Source organism: Aythya marila (assembly GCF_965140915.1).
Source record: "Aythya marila genome assembly, chromosome: Z".
NCBI classification, from domain to species: Eukaryota; Metazoa; Chordata; class Aves; order Anseriformes; family Anatidae; genus Aythya; species Aythya marila.
Window position 1 is genome coordinate 55,260,072 of NC_139080.1, and position 18,807 is coordinate 55,278,878.

The 18,807-nt window shown below is 38.9% G+C and overlaps 1 protein-coding gene across 10 annotated transcripts in view; it reads left to right on the forward strand.

Annotated features, from left to right (window-relative positions):
* The window catches only part of PCGF3 (polycomb group ring finger 3), a 59,722-nt gene that overhangs the window by 7,824 nt on the left and 33,091 nt on the right, over positions 1 to 18,807 (forward strand). For 8 of the 10 annotated variants that reach the window (XR_014319278.1, XR_014319279.1, XM_082782551.1 and 5 more), the window contains exon 2: positions 17,356 to 17,398. The exons of 1 other annotated variant lie outside the window; for it this stretch is intronic. The gene's annotated coding sequence lies outside the window, so the exon portion shown is untranslated. Of the gene's footprint in view, positions 1 to 17,355; positions 17,399 to 17,656; positions 17,719 to 18,807 lie in introns of those variants that run through there. One more of the 10 variants, XM_082782553.1, reaches the window with a different exon arrangement.

The window sequence follows — 18,807 nt, forward strand, 5'->3', positions numbered from 1 at the left end:
GAACAGCACCTGGGAATTACAGCTGATGGGCAAGTGGTGGGTCTAGAGCTCTTTCCACTTGTCTTTTTCCTGAAGAGCTTCCCTTTGCTCTTCTGCTACCTTCAGCCCATATTGTCAGGCACAAAGCTGCCTTCATCATTGCCTTGTGCCAGTGCTCTGTACTGTTAAAATAAGCACCTGATGTGTAAGGATGTTTTGCCTCAAGGTGGCTTTCTCCAGCAAGGGGTGGACAGCTGTCAAAGCCCATGCAGATGAAACTAGTCTTCTGGTGAGACAGTCTATTTTGTTGCCGTAACAATTTGGACCTTTCAGATTCTCTTAAAGATCAACTCGCTGCAAAGTGGAAGTTTTCTGTTTTGAATAACAACAACAAAAGCCAGTGATCAGATGGCCACAGCAAAGAATTCATTTTTTTAAGTGCTGAATCCGCCCTCACGCCACTTGTTAGCACTGGGTTTTTCTGTCAGAGTCCAAGTCACTTAAACCACTGTCATGTTGTAGTGTTAGAACTGATGGACAAGATGGTGATTTGTAATGGTGTTGCCCTCTTTTTTGGGGTTTCAGCCTCATTTCGTACCCTTTTGTGTGTGTGTGTGTGTGTGTGTTGTGTGTGTGTGTGTGTGTTAGGGTTTGTGAAACTACCTTTTAATAATCACTTGGATGTAGAGTTTGTAGTGATTGAATGGTAATCTGTATGGTACACTAGATTTTCTTGTAGTGTAACACATTTTTAGATTATGCAGTGAAAAAATGCCTTAAGAGTTAAGTTTCGGAAATCGTTGCTTCCTGCAAGATAGCCAGTGAAACACAAAACCAAAACAATTTGATAATAGTAAATATTTTCTATGAAGTGCCGCTTGTCTGTGGAACATAATGCTTGTTTCATATCGCGGGACATTGACCTTTTCTCTGTATTCCCACACACATGCAAAACACTGACCTAATGGTGATGTGGAAATGAAAATAAACGCAGTGTGTGATGGCCTTGAAGGTAGAATTCTAACTACAAATGTAAGTTTTCAAACATTGCTATCCTGTAGATGATGTAATGAATGTTTCTGAACTGGAAGGCTGAAGAATTCTTCATGGTTATTCTACGTAGCAAGTTGGAAAACGACGATTGTTTTCTTACAAGAAAATAAAAAAGCAAAGTAGTTTAAAAAAATGCATGGTCAGTTAGATGGGTACTTGCAAATGTGTTGGCTTTTGCACGAAAATGTGGTGCTCGTTTTACATAAGCATGCATAGCAATTTAAGGAAATCTCAAAAAAAAATACCAAGGTGAAGTTACTGTAATGATTGCATGAATGCTGCCAAAAGCTTGTAGTGGAATCTTTACTTGGAGCAATGTGGCTGATCCCAAACACAAGCAACTTGATGGGTCCAGAGTGTGTGGCCTATGAGAAGCATGACTGATGAAATGTAATTTTAAATATCTTGTGTGCATTGGTAAAGGATGCTTTCAAACCTCTGTGCTGCTTGCTAGGTCTAGTTGATACAGTTATTGGACTTAATTGCAGAAAAGCTGTGTGTATGGAAATGTGTTAAGGTGCCGGGGTCAGAGTATCAGTATCTCAGTGCTGCTTTTTCTGTTCTTGTTTTATTTTAATGCGGTTAAGCCAGAATGGTCAGCATGTCAAAGTAAGACGAGAGTTGAAAAAGCTCAAGCTACTGTGTTGAGTGGAGTAGCACTGGAGGAATGAATGCTTCTTGTGCCTTTTGCATGAATACAGTTTTTCTTCTTGTTCTTATAGTTTATTTCATTTTAGGTGGAAAAGCTTTTTAAAAACACAGCAACCCAGAGGGGATTTCAGTGTTTAACATCCTCTTTCCTCCTGAAGACAAACTTTTATTTTCCTTCCTCCTTCTCTATTTTTTTTTCCCAATGCTACCCTCTTCCACTTTTTCTTTCAATTTCCGTGCTGTTTCTCTCCCAGTTCCTCCCAGCCCTTTCCTCTCCCGCTAGGAGTATACTCGCTGTTGTGTCCCGATGCCAGCCTTTTCCCTCGAGGTGCTGTATCCCACAGCTCTGCTGGAGGCTCACACGGGCCCAGCCCGGTCCACTGTGCTGAGCACGCATTGCTGTGCCCTTGCTGCCCATCCCTGCCCTCCCCTGTTGGGTTGGCAGGCGCTGGCTCGTTGCCTTTGCTCTGCAGAGGGCAGGTGGCACCGACAGCTTTTTGCCCTGCTGTGTGATGGGGCATTCTTGTGCTTTAGATGCTGCTACCTACTGCCATAACTGTATGGGGCTAAGGATCAATTTTCTTTAAAAAAACAAAAGTGTTTTTTTGTTGTTGTTTTGTTTAAGTTTCTAAAACTTCATTTAGGCCAGTGATTCTGCTCAGCAAACAAGTGAAAATGAGACTACCTGTTTCACTTAATACTCGAAACATTTGGCTTTAGTCCATGCAGACTGGGACCAATATGAATTGGTCGTTCACTAAAAGCAGTCTAGAGTACTTATTGAAGAAAATAGCAAATGTTGTTTCACAGTCCTCAGAAAAGAAAAGACAGATGTTAGCGTCTTCCCCAAATAGTAGGACTGCCGTATTCCTGCTCATTAGAAATAATCAAGCTGTTTGCAGGTAAAATGCTGTTGAATTTGACTATATGAAGGCAATGTGGTTTAACACTGGTAGGCAGCTATGTTGCCACCCAGCTCCTCTCTCTCTTTCACCCTCCCTCCTCAGCAGGATAAGGAGGAAAAAATGAGACAGGGGAAAGAAGTGAGTGGGTTTGAGATAGGAGGAGTTGGATGGAAGGAAAGGAGAGACCATGGAGGAAATAATTATTCTCTGCTTCCCATCAGCAAGCAGTGCCCAGCACAGCAGTGCTCAGGAAGCAAACGGCTTCATAACGAGAGTCCCCCTGCTCCTTCTTCCCCTTCCCAGCCTGAGAGGGTTTGGGATGCCCTCTGGTCAGGCTGGGTCAGCTGTCCTTGCTGTCTCATTTGGCTTGTACTGCCAGTGTTACCAATGAGAAGTAAAAGCATGGTGATGTGGCTCTTTATCACTCGATGAAGTTTTCTGTACTTTGGAGTTTTGGGGCAATCATACGATTGTATCTTTGCTTAGTTTTGGATGGAGTCAGCTTGACAAATTGGCTGAGTGTGTGCGCAGGCCCGTGTGTTTGTTCATGTAAAGAGGCGGGTGTGCACAGCAGAGAGCATTGGAAATCCATAAACTAATGAACACAGGTCAAGAAAACTGGCTTCTCCCTGTGGTGTGGTTTGAGGTGAGGAGGTTGTCATAGGTGGTGGTATCAATGCAGATGGTCTGAGTGTCTTTCCTCTTTTCTTCCCCTATCCTACTTGAGGTTTTAAAGTGTTCAGAAGCAGTTGGAACAGATGTTTCCTGTGAAACTTTGTAAGTGGTCACTGTGATAACAGGTCCTCTGTTTCCCTTAAAGTCTATTAGAAATAGTTTGTTGTATGCCTTGCATAATAAAGCCTGAGCTCTCTGCTATTTACACGTGCTGTACTTTGTATTCTCTGAAGTACTTGCAGAATAGTGACTGCTGTGAAATTAACAGCAGCGTCTGAATTTGATAAAATGCCTAAAACCCATAAGATTTTCATTTTGAAAGTCAGTTGGATTTATGCTAGCGAAACTATAGAAAGCTGATTGTCACTCTTCTTTATGTCTAGCAACTCCTTTATACTGAACAAAGTGAAATGTTCTAAAAGTTAATGAGTGGGGATTGCTTAGATACTTGAAAAATATTCCACAATAGTGAAGTCAAGTAGTAAATTTTAGATGATGAATCCGGTCCTGTGCAGTACATGTTGACAACAAAACACAAGCTATTGCAGTGAATTTCAGAGGCCACGAGTATTTTTCATGCTCGCAGTGGATGATGACTGTACTTCAACTGTTAATGGCATTATTGATATATTTATATGTCTCCTTATTAAGGAAAAGAAAGGTCTTATTAGCACATTCTCCTGCATTTTTAAGAAGGAGGCATCTTTGAAAGTAGCATCTGCAAGCCTCTGTTGCTTTTGGTCTATTGCAACACCTGCAAGTCCCATCTCGGATGGTCCTGATTTTCTGAAGTTACTGCCTCAGTGTTCTCACTTTAACAGATGTACTTCTTTTGGATCTTCAGGTAATTACCTTTAGATATTTCAATTCTTTTTTTTTTTTTTTTTAATGAGGGAAAATCTTTTCAAAAGTGAGGTTTCAAGACCTCAAGGTAAGAATTGAGGTAATCAAATACTGGGAAATAAAAAGGAACATCCAGTTTTTGTGAACAGAAAAAAAAAAAAAAAAAGCTTTTCTGCTCTGTTGATTAATTTTTTTCTGTGTAACTTACTACTAAACAAACAATGCATTTTCTGTGAAGGAAGCTAACCACCAGGTTCACTTTAACATTTGCTGTCACTTGAAAGGGAATGACCATGTCTGGGTTAAGTGAGCTGCAGCAGCAGGAGTTCAAAGGAGAGCAGTAAACCGTTAAATATTCAGCTCTGTCAGAAATAAGTCGAAGCAACTGCTAGAACAATAGGAGAAGTGAGAGCAGACTACATCTTAAAGTCATCCTGTGGTTTCAAGAACAAAAGCAGAAAGAAGATTCTGCGAGGCTCTCTTTCATTTGAGTGGTGCAGTTCATTGGGTAGCTAACTTCATTTACTGTGTGCACATTTGAATCCAGAAAGAACAGAGAATGCCAATTACCATTTGCAAAGTACAGGGCAGTTCCAGTAACACTTGCTCATCTTCTTTCATAGCTGCTTGGAGAGGGTTGTTGGACAGCTCAGTGAAGTTGAAAGCTTTGCTTACAGATTTTTATTTTTTTTTCTTAAGCAAAGGCATGATTTTTTTTTTAAAGATTCTTTCAAATCTTTGTTTTGATGGATTGAATTGATTAACTGTCATGTGCTGTAGTCTGCGTTCTGTTAAACTACATGAAGATGTTAAAAAGACAAGTGTTGCTGGTAGTGTTCACAGGATTACATTGCAGCACCTTCCTACTTACCTGATGGTAACTTCTGCCTTCTCACCACAGATTTCCATCTTGAAAGTTACTGTACTAGTGGGCTGTTGCTGTGTCTAGACTAACACGTGGAAGCAGGGGACTGAAAACCTGAATTCCTAAAAGCCTTTTGTTATATACCAAGAGGAATTGTTTTCAGTTCCTATATGAAGATAACTTATCCTCTCTTTCTTAAAAGCTGGCAATATTTGTGTGAGAATGGGAAGCTTCTTTCTGATAAAGATCTGTGACTGCGTCACATAAGAGGTGTAAAATCCCCTCTTCTCAGGTTACCCTGAAGAGGGTTTCTAACTTTTTCGTTTTACAGTTTAGAAATTAGGGGACATTTCTGCTCAGAAAGAGCAGTCAGCCACTGGGATGGGTTGCCCAGGGAGGTGGTGGAGTCACCGTCCCTGGGGGTGCTTAAGGAAAGGTTGGACATGGTGCTTAGGGACATGGTTTAGTGGATGACAGTGGTGGAAGGGGGATGGTTGGACCAGGTGATCTTGGTGATCGGGTCTCTTCCAACCTGAATGATTGTATGATTCTACAATTACTCTCTACAGATACACCTTTTCCTCATCTTTGTTAATAAGTGGTTGGTTTAGGATACTGTAGAAACACGTATGGCATCATACATAGATAGATGTTTTCATGGTACCTAGGATTAAGATTTCTTTCAACAAAGGAAGTTAAAATGTATGTATATATGGCAAATGAGGAAGGAAAAGATCTTTTAAAATAGTTACCAAAACTTAAATGTTTTTTGTTTGGTTGGTTGGTTAAGGAGTTGTTAACAGGGTCCTTTAAACTTCTGTCTTCACCATGGTGGACTTGGCAAGCTCTTACTATCATGTATGGAGTTCCAGGGCAATCAGTGCAAATGCACGCATATCCATTCAAATGATAGCTTAAGGTTAATTTGGTATTGTGAGTTGCTCATCTGTTCTACAGAGGGCATAGTAATGAAGATTAAGATCTGTTTCAGCTGTGGTTCAGTCATAAATTACCTTCTCTAAAGTGCGTGGACATTAAATGTTCAAAGAAGTGGTGTGGGTTCAGGTCCCTTCTACTACAGCCTCCCTAAAGCTCTGGGTTTGGGTCCCTAGGTTTCTGAATTGAAACAAATTGCCTTTTTAATGGTTTGTAGTTTCTGGCTCTAAATTCTCGACGAGGTTGTAGTGATAGTCACTAATGAAAGAAGGAAGCTAGCTCCTGAGATAATGTTGTGGGTTTTATAGTGTGGGCTTTTTTTTTTTTTTTTTTTTTTTTTAAAGTTTTTGACACTCTAAGGTTCTTCCCAGTTTTATCAGTGGTTGCAATAGATGTTCATCAGAAATGACCTTGTACTCTCAGCACTAAACAAAGGAAATAGAATGTAAAGAGTAATTTATATGTAATTAAGGTAGTGATTCTTTGTCAGAAATGGAAAACTGGTTTCCCAGAAATCAGATTGGTCAGAGGGTGCTCTTCTCCAGGCTGTCTTGCAGAAAAGTAGCCCTTCTCTTGTCGCATAGGTCCTATTCTGCACCCCACAGTTTGTTAGCCTGTCTGCTCCCCCACAAACATGGTCTGAATGGCTAAGTGTGTTTTAATGGCGAGAGGCTGCTTGAAAGCAGCTTGCTTATGAGTTCTGAAGGCTGTGGTTTCACATGCAGTGGAGCCAAGCTAATGGCTTGCTGCTGCCAAAGGAAGCTCACAGTTATCACTGTGCAGTGCATGCAGCCTCTTCCCTTGAGTATTCTCCAGTTCTTTTTTAACCTTCGTGTGAATAAATGAATTTATCAGGCCAGCAGAAGACTATCTACAGTGTGATGAGTCATGCCCAGAGTGTTCCTAAGCCTTGAAACAACGCTACCTATATGGAAGGTGCTGTTTTAATAAGACTCCATTAAGACCTGCTTTGATGCAGCAGTGATGAAATTCTGTAGTTGTGCTAACCAAGACAGCTAGGTGGCAGATAAGGCTAAATGTTTACTACTTCAGAATAACAACTTCTTTCAGAGTTTATGGTTCTTGCAAGAAAATTTGCTGAAGATAGGATTTGTGAGGTTGTAATCTGTAAAAGCTCTTCTAAAGAGAAATTTCATTAACTAAAATTCATTGTAATAGCATGCTTTACTAGACTGAGTGAAAGACTGGACCACGTGCTTGTACAATAAGCCACATACTTAGAGTAGTAAGTCCATTTGATTAAATAAAGATTCCTCAAAATACAAGTAAAAAATAATTGTGTTGCTGTTGCAGAGCTTTTGAGACCACTAAATCACCTCTTCTAATGGGATTATATCACAAATGTGACGAATTATTTAGATTATCTAGTATTAAATGAAACATCTGTTCTGATACATCATCTTTCCTCATTTTCTCATCTCAGCTTGTGTCTGCCTATGCTGCAGCTGCCAGAGCTTTACCGGAATGAAATGGAAATGGCTTGCATTAGTGAAACACGAGTTCAGAGTATCGGTAGATGCTTACTGTTACTCACTATTTGCATACTTTTGCAACTCTCAAAAGCAATGAAAGTGGCGTTGTGGAAATGGTTTCTGTGGAGGGTAAGGTACTGGCTGAGATGAAATACAAACCTGAAGCTCACATGACAGCCAAGTGACTGTTTATATACTCTGCAGTCACTGTTAACAGATGAGAACAGAAGTTATGAAAGATGTTTATGGAAGATGTTTCTAATACTTACCCCACTGCCCCCCTGAAATATCACTGACTCTATTGGGATATATTAAAATTTCAGAAAATTTCATCCTAACTTTCTCTAAATGGGTTTAAAGCACCAAGCTTTGAAAGAGTTTTGACATTTTCAGGGTCTTTTTGTCTTGCTTTTTCCCTTTCCACTGCCCTTCTGCTGCTGACTTTTTCTCTGCCCATTACATTACTTGTTTCAGGGGTCAAAAGTGGTTGGGAAGGCTGAGGTTGCTGTAGGCAGAAAGAAACCCACAGTTTTAATGGTGTTGCGTTATGGCCACTTAATTTGCTTTCAGTTTGCAAGTTTCCAGAGGCATGGCTGCTCATTGCAGACATTTTTTCTTCACTCAGGGTGGTGAGGCCCTGGCACAGGCTGCCCAGAGAAGCTGTGGATGTCCCATCCCTGGAGGTGTCCAAGGCCAGGTTGGATGAGGCCCTGAGCAACCTCATCTACTGGGTGGCATCCCACCTATGGCAGGGGGTTGGAGCTGTGGGATCTTTAATGTCCCTTCCAAACTGAGCTGTTCTATGATTTTTGCAAAGCCACCTTTGCCCTCAGTACATGAAGAACTTCAGTGCTGGCTCGGGAGTTTGGTGGTTGGAGTCTGGTGCTATCTAGTGGCTATTTAATATCTTGCCTCTGAAATTTGATTGCCCATATTAAATTTGATTGAAATCAATTTAAATATGATTTCATAGTTACATGAATGCATGATTTTTTTTTAATAGTCATTTCTTTCTCTAGGATGAGTGCTTTTACCACAGTCAGCTCATTTTCATGGTTTTTATATTACATTTTTCTTTTTTTTTTTTGTTTTTTAACTTAGTATCAGTTCTTAGGACTAGTTCCAGAGATTTTAAGATGCTACATCTTTACACAATGAAATTTGTATTGAAATCTGTAAGCTCAAGGTGGATTACTGTAACTATACTTAAGGTAGCTTTAAGTTAGTACTCTGATTGAAAGAAAACTGAAATCATCTATTAAAAATTCTTATGTATACTTTTCCTTTCATGATCATGTTTTATTTCTGATAGGAGATGCCTGCCATCTGTTGCCAGTTGAAAAGCCTCTTCCATAATTACACTTGCATGTGTGTCTTGGGTGGATATGATACATATTTATCTGTTGCCTGACTCTGTAAAAAAGTGTTAAGGCAGTGGAAAGGGTAGAGAAGGAAAGATAAGGGGAATAACACACTAGGGCTGGAAGTTTTGATGGTAGGTGGGAAGCAGCAAAGTAGGCCAGGTTGCATTTAGTGTGTATATACGTTTTTCCTTACTTCAAAAATCTGCCATTCTCTTACTTCGTGCTCTTATTGCTTCTCTTCCTAAAGAGAACCAAGAGAACCTTTTTTTTTTTTTTTTTTTTTTTTTTTTTTAAATGCCAGCACTGATTTAATATTGATGCTTTATGCATATTTGTATGAGGCAATTTTCAATCATTACCAATTGCAGTCAGGAAAACTTCAGTCTTGCATTTCATCGCATATGTTTGCTTTCACTGTCAGAGCTGAAGAGATTTCAAGCCAAAATCTTTTTCCAGTTTTACAGGAGTAGGGAGCTTAATGTCTGCTATTTTGAATTCCTGTTAGTACAATTTAACTGTGCTTTCATTTTCTTTCCATATATTTATATGGAAAGGTACGTATTACCTGCAAGAACATTATGTAGTGGGCTTCTAAAATAAAGATTTAAAGAGGTCACAGGCACTCTTTATAGGAGTGGATTAATAATGGATGAAGTGTATATGAAAGTGTTGAAGGTATGAAATATGCCAGCTGTAAATCAGCAAGCACAAACTACGGAGGAAAACCACAAATTTATCACCATCATCTTGAGCTTGCTGTGACCGTGCTCTATCAGCAGGCTGAGTCTTGAAGAAACAGTAGTGCATGAAGTATTATTTGGATCATTTAGTTAATCCCTTACTAATGTATCTGCTATTTGCCACTGTCCCATGCTTTCATGTGTTTGGATGGAAGACACTGTATATGGGGGGTTTGTATTTCTAATTTGTGGTGACTGTTGCTTCATATGTATTATACAAATAGTAAAATTCAACATTTACAGAAAATGAAATGCAAGTGCAGGGATGATGCCTATATTCTCCATGGTGTTCTGTCACTCTAACAGGTAGGAAAAGGTGTAGATGAGTTTATAATGTACAGTATAATATCACATATTACAACTGTCTAATCTTTTGTCAGTATTTTATTAAGGGTAGAATTGTTAGTGATTTTTCTTGATTTTTTCAGAGTGCCATCTTTAATTTAGACTTAGAAGGGTTTTATAAGCATGTGTTGTCAACTGATATGTTAAACAAAAAAACTAACTTCCTATATCACTACAATTCAGCTATTTGCATATTTCTGGCTGTGGACACTTTTAGAAATGTGCTATCTGATTTTTCTTTGGTAAAAATTTATCCAGTAGGTAGTAATTGTTTAACTCTTCAGGATTCCAGTACAGTCAATTTTAATGCCAAAATTCCAAATCTAAGCAAAGTTTAAAGGAGAATATTTAAACAGAATTATATTAAAATCTCTTTGTATTCAGCACTGGTATTAAACATGTGTCCAGTAATTTTGATTTTTTTTTTTATTATTTTTTTTATGATCAGATGCCAAACTGAGATTGAATGGCTCTGTTTTTCTGTAATATTCAATATTTTTATGGTAGTTACTATTTTGTAAATTTTCTAAAAATGCTAATGACTGCAGAAGTTGGGATAGGATAGTGTTTGTAGAGAGGAATAAGGAACATATAAATGAAATGAATTGTTAAAGCTTGTGCGAAAGGGCATAGGATGCATTTGGAGTCACTTGTCCTCAGATGAGTTGCTATTTCTTTTGCCTTGCTGAAGTTCCTATTTTCCCTCATTATATGTTATACTAGTAGTGTGGAAGGCAGAAAACTGAACAGTCATCTTTGCTGTGTTGACAACTCACTTCATGGCATAATTCGTTTTGTACAGTCAGACACAGGTGTTCTATAAAAAAAAAAAATTGCTTTCATTGTACCATAAAAGGTAAGTATGAGGCATGAGTAAAGATCAAATGATTCTATATTTAGATAGATTTAAGATAAATTTAATCCTACTATGTCCTGATTATTATTTTACTTCATCTTAAACATTTTTCTACATGTAATTTATTCATTTTTTCAATTAAATTATTCAATTTTTATTCAGTTTATTCGTTTTCTATGTGTAATTTACGAAGAGTGGTGTCTTGCTTTTGCATTGCATTATCTTGCATTGAAATGAATGAAACAAACATGTAAAAAGCAAACATGTTTCACTTAGGGCTGTACAGTTCTTTAGACACCTTACTGCCAGTATTAGTAATGGCGTGACTACACCCCAAGTGGTTTCCCTTTAACCTGTTAGTCAAGTATCCTCAAAAGAAGACCAAAGTGCAGTCTGTTCTCGAGCACAGTAGATCAAAGTAACAAATAGAACATGGTCATTTTAAAGGATGCTTTCCTGAAAGTGATGTGATACTAGTCTCTCTGTCTCCCTTTTAATTACCTGATGGCTGACATTACCATTATAGTCTGTCATGTTATTTTAGAAAATTTTAATCGTGATTATTTCAGGTAAGTTGGCTAAAGATCACATTATTCATCCTTTGTCTTGTCTTGTCACCTTCTACTCTTTGATACTTGACTATGTCTTAATCACTAAAAATGTAAGAGTAATGTGGAACGACTAATGAATAGTGAGAATTTCTGACTTTAAAATGTGACAACTTAAAACCTAGCACTAAAATATTGGGAGGAATATTGAAGAACAAGTTATGCTTATTAGGCACAGGCAATTTTACCACAGAAATATTCCGGCACAGCTTGTTTTTGTTGCCAGGTGGTTGCAGGGAGGGAGAGAAAAAACATTGCACTAGCTTGTCAATTACGGAACCAAGACTACGGATTTAAACAAAACAAAATAAAAACCTTTTAAATGACCAACTCAAACAGCCAGTTTAAAGCTGGGCTTGTTTTTTAAATTTTCTTCAGTATTTTTGTAAAGCTATTGATGATATATTAATTGAAATTTTCTAGCTATCTGTCTTGAAAGAGCTTTTACTTGCTGTCCACGAAATAAGTTTTCTTTGTTTCTGTTGTTCTTTTTTTTCCTAGTTCTTCATAACAGTGCTGAAAGCAGTCCTCTGCTTGGGGATTATTACAGAATGAAAAAAAATTAGTGGGCTAGAGACTTGCACCATTTCAGTCATCCTCTTTACATTTTCTTTTCTACTTAGTTATATGACCTTCTTACACAACATGTTATGAAACTGCATCTCCGACACAAAAGTCTGATAATTCTAGATACTGGGAAGAAATCAGGAACTTGCAGTTTCTAAAGTTACACCTTCTAGGGAGGCATCCCATTCATTAGGGAGCAATGAAATGTCTCAGAAAAAAACACCAACCACCAAAAAAACCTGAAAACCAAAGTATTGAAATGTGTAAAACCAAAAGTACGTATTGACATTTGCTTGTGGTAAGAAAGGTAGCTCAATGGCTTTTCAGTCCCTTCATGAAAAGTAAGTACATTCTCTGAACATTTTTACAGAGCTTGTAATATGTCACTTTTTATCTGTAGTGAAATTAACATAAGCCTCTGTTTTGGAATGGTCATTATGAAGGAATGAGATTCGGTTGTAAATGGCTGCAAACTGAAATAGTGGAGAATGTTATGCTGATTGTAGGAGTCAAGCTGTCATCCTACACTTTAGTTATGGTGGGCTGGCAAGTCCCTGTAAGAAACATGGAGGCAGTGGCCTATCTGATAATTATGTGCACTCTGTGCTGTATAATTGGAATAGTTAGCTGATTTAACCTCATTTTTCTTCTCTTTTCTGAACCACAGCTGAAGTATTTATCTAATTGCCAGCACTTTACTCTGTTTTAGCATTCATATGCTTCATAAACCTAGCTGTGAGAGACTGAGGAGGGATAAGTATTTTTAAGTGCTCAGTGGAATGTACTGTAACGATTTTGTACAAAGAAAATGCTTCTTGCTCACAAGAACCCTCGGCCACCTGAGAAATAACCTCTTGGAAGAAGACCTTTCCTTGGTGAGGATCCATCCTGTGTTCTGCGCCCTCAGCTTCAGTATTACCCTTTAGCAGGGCTGAAGAACAGCTTGCATTACTTTGCTTCTATACAGACATGTAGAGAGGCCTAATAAGTTCCATGATAAAGCTCATCTGCACACCTGCAAGACTTGGAGGGGGAAGATGGGGAAACTGTACATGGTGTTACTACTGCCAGGCCCATCATAGGAGCCGTCAGCCTGTCAACAGCCCATCTCCACAAACCCAGAGGATCACAGGGACTCAGTGACAGGTGAGGAACACAAAATAAGGACTCAGTGTAGGGCACACGCTATCAGGGATGTCACCTAACCAGGGCTGTCCCTGGAAAGCCATCAGCCACATCAGATGGACACTTTACCAGCCTGAGTGGATGCTGGAGCACCTTTTGGTCTGAGGGGCCTGCAAGACTGCTGCACAGGGATGTGGGGAAACAGCATTTGGGGATGGCATGAGATTTACAGGACGCTTTGGGGATGAGCCAAAGGCAGGGGAAGGGAGGCATTTGGGTGATTTAGGGAGGAACAAATGTGGAAAAACAGAGGCAAAAGGGGATTAATGGTCCCATGTAGCTGGCTGGTCAGTATGTCTGCCAGGCAGTACCCTGTGCCTGATCAGCAAGCCTGTCTTTCATTTTTCTCTGGGTAGAAGGTTCCCAATTCTGCATGCAGGGATGATCTGACAGCCGTGAACTGCAGTCAAACCTCTGTTCAGAAGGCTTTTGAGGTGCCTACAACCGGGGAGTTGCCGTAAGTGAGGTGTGGGGGCTCCCTGGGTCACAGGGGCCCTTGCATCCATGGTGTGCCTCTAAGGCTGCGAGCCCATGGTGAAGGGTGGCCTCTGGGGGAGCAGAGGAGTGCTGGGGAGCTGTGCGTTGGGGTGTGCACACAAGTGAGAGGGTCTGTGCCAGCAGTGGCAGGCTGCATCCTCGGGGCTCAATTCCATACCAGTTTTTAGTAGCATTTAGCAGTGCAGCAGTGAGGCAAATACACAGGTAAGTGAAACATAGCGTACTATTCTTGGAGGCTGCCTCTGTCTTCAAGATGCTGAAAAATGAATTCTTAAACTTCCACTGGAACTGGAGGAACCTGACTTGTCAGCTGCTTCGTAAGTGCTCTCAGCAGGTTGCTCAGCATGCTTATGAAGTGGGCACAGAACTGAAGTTGCTGTGTTCCACTGGACAGAAGGTAAACTTAAAACAACAAAAAGCCCTGACCGAGAAACATCAGAAAGCACGCCGCCCACAGTGTTAAGGTGGTCACACAGGTTTCTCAGTAATGTCAAAGTACTAGGAAATTATTGAAATAAACTATATGCTTAGTGGATTTTTGTTTTAGGAAGGTGGAAACAACAGATGTGTAAGGTTTGGTGGGTTTTGTTTGCATGCTTTGTTTATTCACTCTTTCTGCGTTGAAGATAGCAATGTGCAGACCTGTTCCATGTGGTTAGGGCACTAGTGCCATCTGCTGGTACTAATCCAGTCCTAAAAATGGGTAAAATTGCTTGCCAGGCATGATACTGAGACATGAGGAATTGCTGGCGTGATACTGAAAAGAGTACATGTATACATTTGGTGCCTTAACATAATTAAGTGGATGAAGTAAGACATACAAAGGCGACATATCAGCTGTTTATCTTAACCTGACTTGCTAAAGCAAATGCAAGTCTTGAGCCTTATTCCATCCTGCTCAACAAAGATTTGTTTCTAATTGGTTCTTTAAATAGGGCTTTACAAACAAAACACACAGACTTCTGCTGAAGTTTACACTGTTTTAAAACTCAATTTGGAGAAACAGAAGAAAATATTCTCCCATCTCGATAAATCCAGCACGATGTTCTCATTCCAGTTTATTTGAAATGACTGTTCTAAGTGGCTGAGGCACTGTTTGATGTTTGAGTATTTAACAGTAGTAAACTTGGCAACAGTTGAAACAAATGACTTTTCTATCTGGAGTCAGAGGATCTGCGAATATTCTCTTTATGTTGTCCTTTCATCCCTCAAAAAAAAAAAAAAAAAAAAAAAAGTATCCCACATCTGAAGTTGCGTACCTGAGGAGATATTCCTACCATTTTCCAGAGGACTGAATAAGCTGTATGAGCCGATACAAGGAAAGTAGGGCTAGGACTACTCTTGTTGTCCTGAAATAAATATCTGACTTGTAAGAGATCTTGTCCTGTGATGGAAAGATTTGCAGAAGTATAAGGTACTTTATATTGAACTGGTGGGTTTTGTTGCTGGTTTTTTTTTTTTTTTTTTTTTTTAAATGAAACACTTAGCCATATTTCTTTTTTCCATTTGCTGCATGACTTTATTCTAGTAAGCTACTTTTAAGTAACTTACCTTGTGAAACAGAGGCTTCTTTGTTCGGGTATTAATAACTTCCATATTTCTAATGCAATTGATTACAGTGTCAGGCTGTTTTTGTGACTTAATCCAGATAGCTGAAGAGGTGCAAATTTTCTGCTTGTATTTCTCCATATATTTGACCTCATGAGTGTGCAACACTGCTTGAGTTGTATCATGCTTAGAGTGTGAATTTGTGTATTTTTTTTTTCTGCAGTTTAATTCAACTTGTTGTTTGTTTACTGGGTACCATCTATATTTAGATACTAACAAATGTATTGCAGGCTGATATCTTAATTTGAAAATTTTCTTTCCAGTAGTAAGTTTTGGGTCTGTGCAAAATTCCTTCATTGTAATGTTTTGCTCTTAGGGCTGTGACTTTCACTTCAATACCGCTACGCTTGTGAATTGAGGTATACCTGCTGTTGTTTTCATTCTGCTTCCAGTGCTCTATAACTTCAGTATCTCTCAGTAATTATGCAGCAAAATTACTAGCATCTCCCACACATAGCTGCTTTTTCTTAGGGTCTGCACTGTGAGCACTATTTTTAATGCTTTTTAATGAAGCAACATTATATTTCAGCAGAAGGAAAAAAAAAAAAGTGTACTTATCCTTTTAGAACAGAATGAGGTTGAAATTGTTTTGTAAACCCTTCAGGTGTCTGCTTCACTTCTGGATTTGTACCTGTTCAGAGCAACTTCCCATTTTGCCTTACCGAGCTGAGTGGAACAGACAAGAATTACAGTTTGATAACATGCCATGTTATCAAGAGCAGTTTGAACAGTCCTTTAAATAAAATCACTTTGGAATAGGAGTACTGTCTTCTATCATGTCAGTGTGCAGGATCAGTAGATCAATCCTCTTGCCCAGTTCTCAAGAACTATCTAAGTGAACTGAATTTCCCCATGTTAAGCTTTTATAGTGCATCGTGGTCTTCCTGCAGCCAGAACGTGAAGCATATGGTGGTGATTTAGGACCAGCTTGGCTGTTGGCATATCTCTCGCAACTTAAGCACTACTTTCTCCTTCCAGCTCAAGTGAAGTGTGACCATGTCCTCTCCCAGCAGCAGTGAGGAATATGCATAACCATCCATTTTGGAAGACTTTGTTACTCACAGGTTTATATTGTGATATGTTCTCAGGCTGGTGATAAACCTCTGACTCTGTCTTCAAATTGGCTGTTCTGTTCTCCCTATTGTGCTGCAGAAGTACATCTTGTGGCAGGTGCCACTTTGTCTCTTCTCCCATTCTTATGAGTGGTTTTACATCCTGTGAAGATTTTTTTGTGGGTTCCAGTCAAAGAGCATCTGATGCAACTTTGCATCGCTTAGAGCTAACAGTGGAATTCTCTCTGAATGCAGTAAAAGTATTTGACAGTAGAATTGCAAAGATATTTTTTATTTTTTGTGTATTGACGTTCTTGCCTAGTACTACCATAAATATTTTGTGTCATGGTATTTGTAATTCCCTTAGCGAAATAACAGTAAAATCAGTAACTACAGGCCATGCTTTGATTTTTGGAGCAGGAAGATGGGAGCAGTAGTACTGATTAACTGTCTCTGTAACATCTGAGTATTCCACATATGAATAAATTTAACAGGAAAAATTGCCTTCTTTTGTCAGATATTTGTATGAGGTTATCCTCTTATCTAGAAAGTGATGCAAAGGTTTTATGTGTATATAGATATATATAAAACAACTTTATTTTGGAAAATATCTAGAGATTCTGGAAATAAAAATTGTTTCCTTGACAGTATTTTTGGATTTTACAGATTACTTGTAAATACAGCTTCACAACTGAGAATAATAATCATCTGTCTGTGGATCTCCAATTCATTTTTTTTTAACAACAACAAAGTATTGACTGACCACTATCTAAATAATCCATAAATTGTGGTTATCTCGTTTCTGTCATTTCTGGACATAATCTAGTTTTCTTAATTTTTCCATCATATAGTGGCAGATCTGGCTGGATTTTTGAGTTTTCTGTGGTAACTCTATCCTTCCATAGGAGACTATATTGCATCTTTTTCTTTTGAATTTCCTTTTCAGTCTTTCTAGTTCAGACAGTCTTTCTTTTACATAATCAGATACAAAGTGTATGCCTCCACCCTGCTGTTATCTTAAATTAATGTAGAAACTTCTAGGTGAATTTGGTGAGCTAAGTATTTCTAAGTGGCAGCAGGAATTTGAGGAATTTTGGATGTTAACTTTCAGACTATTTTTCTGTCTTTTCAGGTCTCTGGATGGCAGACTCTGAAAAGAAATGCTGTTTTAAGAGGTATGCCTCAAGTAGGCCAAAATATTCCTGACTCATTTATATATTAATGATAAGGCCATACTTTGAAGGAGACTCTGCTTATCCTCTCTGTGAGCTTACATTAATCATATCTTTCAGAGAGATTTCAGTCCTGAAAACTAAAACTTTGTACATGAGCATTCAGCCTTGTCTTGTTGGTGGTACGGCTTTACTGCAGAGATCTGTAATAAACTGCCACGTTTTTGCTTGATAGTGGAAAGCTGCCTTAGTAGATGAAATAATGGGATGGACAACACCAACACCAGTTGACTGACATGCACGTCTGCATCTCCTGACTCTGGGTGTGTGCGTTTATTTATTTATTCGAATTAGGAATGTAGTCCAGATGCCTTTATAATCGTCTTCGCGCATTGCCTCATGTATGATGTAATACCAGACAGTCAGAGGCTGATGGCGTTCCCTTCCAGCAGCGTGGTTATAAACCAATATCAACTGGAACTGAGATGAAGAAACATAAATCTTTGTCCAAGTGATCATTTTGGCATATTACTAGGATGTTTGGAACTTTCTGCTTGTGTGCTGTCCATATTCTGTCACTTAAATATTGCCTCTTCTCTTTCCATTGTAGATAGGCTGTTTCTGAATAATTAATTGTTTTACAGCTGAAAGCAGTCTCTTCAAGATTGAATTGGATAGCTCTTCCATTATCTTTCTCATCCATTTCAGAATTCTTTACTAGCAGAGTTCAGGAAAGGAGGCTTTGTTAGTTATCCTCAATGACAAAGATTGATCTAGCCCAGTTTTTTCAGGGCTTTCTTTTTAAAATTTCTCAAACAGGACTTCTTCGTGCTTTCAAGGGTTGATTCAGGTCTCTGAAACTCTAGGTGGTTTCCTATTTCTTTAAAGCAGTAAGTACACTGTTGATTTGTTTTGGTATGACTCTAAAATAATTCCCAGTGGAAAGTACTGATGGCATGCGTAAAAAGTGGCTGTTCAGCTATTGTCTGAGATACTCGTATTCTCAGGAAGTTGAGTTGGTAAGGCCACTGAGTGCAAAGTGGGATTAGAACCTTTTGGAAGTTACTTCCAAACTACACGAACCTGTGAATCTTTGTAACCTGCTGAGTGTTAACTTCTTTGCATTTTACAGTTCCTGTAAAAGCAGGTGAGATTCAGGTTGATTATTGAGAAGCATCTGTTGCTGAGAAATCTTTTGTGATTCTAGAACTGATAAATGAAACTTTCTCATTCCAACAACAAGGTCTTGAGTGAAAGAAAATCATGTTTTGACTCTTAACATTCACTTGTTTGCTAGATGAGGAGAGAGAAGCTTTAAAATATTTACCGTTCAGTCAGCAGATTGAGAGTCTCATAAAGTTATCTACACTTCCTTCAGTTTATTCGAGACTACTTACTGAAATAGACTATAA